This window comes from Xyrauchen texanus, unplaced genomic scaffold (genome assembly GCF_025860055.1).
Source record: "Xyrauchen texanus isolate HMW12.3.18 unplaced genomic scaffold, RBS_HiC_50CHRs HiC_scaffold_984, whole genome shotgun sequence".
NCBI lineage: Eukaryota > Metazoa > Chordata > Actinopteri > Cypriniformes > Catostomidae > Xyrauchen > Xyrauchen texanus.
In genome coordinates, this window is record NW_026267000.1 from 2,404 (window position 1) to 5,376 (window position 2,973).

The window sequence follows — 2,973 nt, forward strand, 5'->3', positions numbered from 1 at the left end:
TTCCGGTCTTCGTTTTCTCTGTGAACAAAATTCACCAACAGCTGAGATGGAAAGAAGGTCAGTAACTAAAAAGATAAATATCAACTTTGGGTGGACTAATTCTTTAAGGTATTAAGTAAGGGTCTAAAGAACAAATGTCATTGTAGCATAACTTTACCCTTCACCACACATGCTTGCATGATAAGGCAAGACATCATTTGGGAAAGAAATCTGGCAAATGGGACAGATCTGTAAAAATAACAGATTTCTTTCAGGTACAAGTTCAAAAATTTGCTAGCTAAATAAATATTTCTTTCAATATAATTTAAATGACTGTTGAATACGGCATATTTGCTACCTTAGACAAAATTATGCAGAAGGTATTAAAAGTTGCATATCAGTCTCATCGAACTTCAGAATAACCTCACAGAGCAGTTTGAAAGGGACCACAGATTCTTGGGTGTATATTTTGCGAAGCAAAAATACATTTCTGCATTCGTCAGGAATTTAATTTTGGTCAAATACCTGGGAAGATTGTTCTAAATCTGTTTGAAGTGGGCTTGGCTGGTCAATGGCTCCAATATCATTTCCATCATCATCATCATCATCATCATCATCATCATCATCATCATCAAGCACAGTCACATCATTTACTGATTCCTAAAAACATTATGTAAACAGATTTGAACTGGAAGAATTAAGAAAAGAATTACCGTAATTTCCGGACTATTGAGCGCACCTGAATATAAGCCGCACCCACTGATTTTTAAATAAAATATTATTTTGAACATAAATAAGCCGCACCTGTCTATAAGCCGCAGGTGCCTACCGGTACATTGAAACAAATGAACTTTACTCAGGCTTTAACAAAATACGGCTTGTAACAAAAATAAATGGGCTTTAACGAAACACGGTGTGGCAGCGGGGGCGTGGTCAAGCGCCCGTCCGGGAGAGAAAAGCGGTAAGGGCGCTTACACCTGAGCTAAATTATGTCTAACACCGGTGTCTAATTTCAGTAAGCATGGGGAGAGCGGCATAAAAAGGCAGCAGCCACAGAGCTGAGAGAGTGACACACGTCAGTCTAGTGTTGGCGCATAGAAGAATTGAGAAACTTTATAAAATTGATTGTAAACATTGCTGTGGCCATTAAAAGCCTTACCTGGAACGTCAAGTGCCCTGCTGAAAACTGTCACACTGGTGCCCGTGTGACAGTTTTCCCAAGAAGGACACGTGAAGCAGGGCACTTGAAATTAGACACCGGTGTTAGACATAATTTAAGCGCAGGTGTAAGCGCCCTTACAGCTTTTCTCTCCGGACGGGCGCTTGACCACGCACCCGCTGCCACACACGGCTTGTAATAAAACATTTGCAGTAAACAGTAGCCTACCAAGAAAGTCATTGGTCACTATCTTCCTCGTCCTGTGCACTGAAACCACTGAAGTCATCTCCTTCGGTGTCGGAGTTGAATAGCCTCAGATTTAGTTGTCTTTTTGCACTGAGTCAATTCCTCACGCTGCTGTTTCCAACGTCTTATCATCGACTCATTAAGACCAAGCTCCCGTGCAGCAGCTCTATTTCCTTTTCCAACAGCCAGATCAATCACCTTCAACTTGAAAGCTGCATCATATGCATTTCTCCATGTCTTTGCCATGGTGAGGGTGACAAAATTACTACCGTAATCAGAATGATGGGAAGTTTGAGCGCGCTCGATTTAATCTAAACAGTAAACAAAAAAGTTGTTTTGACCTTAACCCGTTCGGCAATTTCATTGGTCTAGCTTCACGCCGCCAAAAAACTGAGCACGTCACAGAATTTTTTGTTTTTTGTTTTTTGTTTTTTTATAAAATTTGAAAGCGGGAAAAATCCATATATTAGCCGCGTCATTGTATAAGCCGCGAGGTTCAAAGCGTGGGTAAAAAGTTGCGGCTTATAGTCCGGAAATTACGGTATGTGTTTAAAACATAATAAAACACAAAAACAATACAAGTAGAACCTACAGACTCAGTTGTTTTGCACTCTTCAATGTGTAAGGGCAACAACGGCAGTGGTATTTTCCTGCCACATTTCATACAGTTTGACAGTGGCATCTTTGCAAACTCCACAGATTCAAATGGAAATGGTTCAATGGAAAGCTGCTCTTGTAGTGGAACTACAAATAGCACATTCTTTCCATTATTTGACACTGACTTCAGGAGCCGAGTTGAGTATCCATCACAGTCAGTGGGAATTAAAGTAAGCTTACACCGCCCACCACCACCTTAATGTCAATTCAGCGGATCAAACTCAGGAGTCATTTCTGATTTCCACATCCTTTTTGCAATAAAATCTGAAAGCACTAAATAACTGTATTACCTACAGCATCAATAAAGACCTATGATTATCAATGCATCCATGTTTTATGTATATTTGACATGCAAATGATAAATACCTGTAGATTTGTAAAACATCCAGCCTCCCTGAAGATTTTTTAATTTAGGAAATTCTTCCTCAAGCAGAGTGACAATCTTAAACAAGCAAACACCACATTCATCATTCAATTCAAGGAAAACAAATATTTTACTTGCATCAAGTAAATGATCAATTACTTCACATTCACTCGTGTTTTGTTCATGTTTGCAATTACCTCACTGTGTTTAAAGGTGTCTGGAACACTTAACAGCCTTTCCCCAAGCCCAGCACGTACAACTTCTAAGTCTTCATCTCCTTTTGGAGTAAACATGGTTGGTTCGGAGAGAACATATATTTGAAAATCTGTCTTTTTCACATTGACAGGTTTGGCCAAAGAGAAACGGTTTTTCCCCTTAGGCTGGTCATTTTCAGTCCTAAACATACTTGGGAACTGCCTACGGCCAGAGTGACAAAGAGACACATTTTTGAGGAAAAGTTATTTCTCTTATATATGTTTTAATGTGTCATTATCATCTTTTAAAATATTTCAATAATGCTAAATGTTTCAATGAAAATACATAAAATGACCTTTTTAATGCCTGCCTC

General features: G+C 39.1%; 1 long non-coding RNA gene across 1 annotated transcript; it reads right to left on the minus strand.

The window, feature by feature from the left end:
• Window positions 1–581: 581 nt before the first annotated feature.
• Window positions 582–2,696, minus strand: LOC127642867 (uncharacterized). The gene is made up of 3 exons (XR_007970432.1): window positions 2,603–2,696; window positions 2,408–2,483; window positions 582–639 (listed from the first exon to the last, which is right to left on the minus strand). It is a non-coding gene; the product is annotated as an uncharacterized LOC127642867 (long non-coding RNA).
• Window positions 2,697–2,973: the final 277 nt, after the last annotated feature.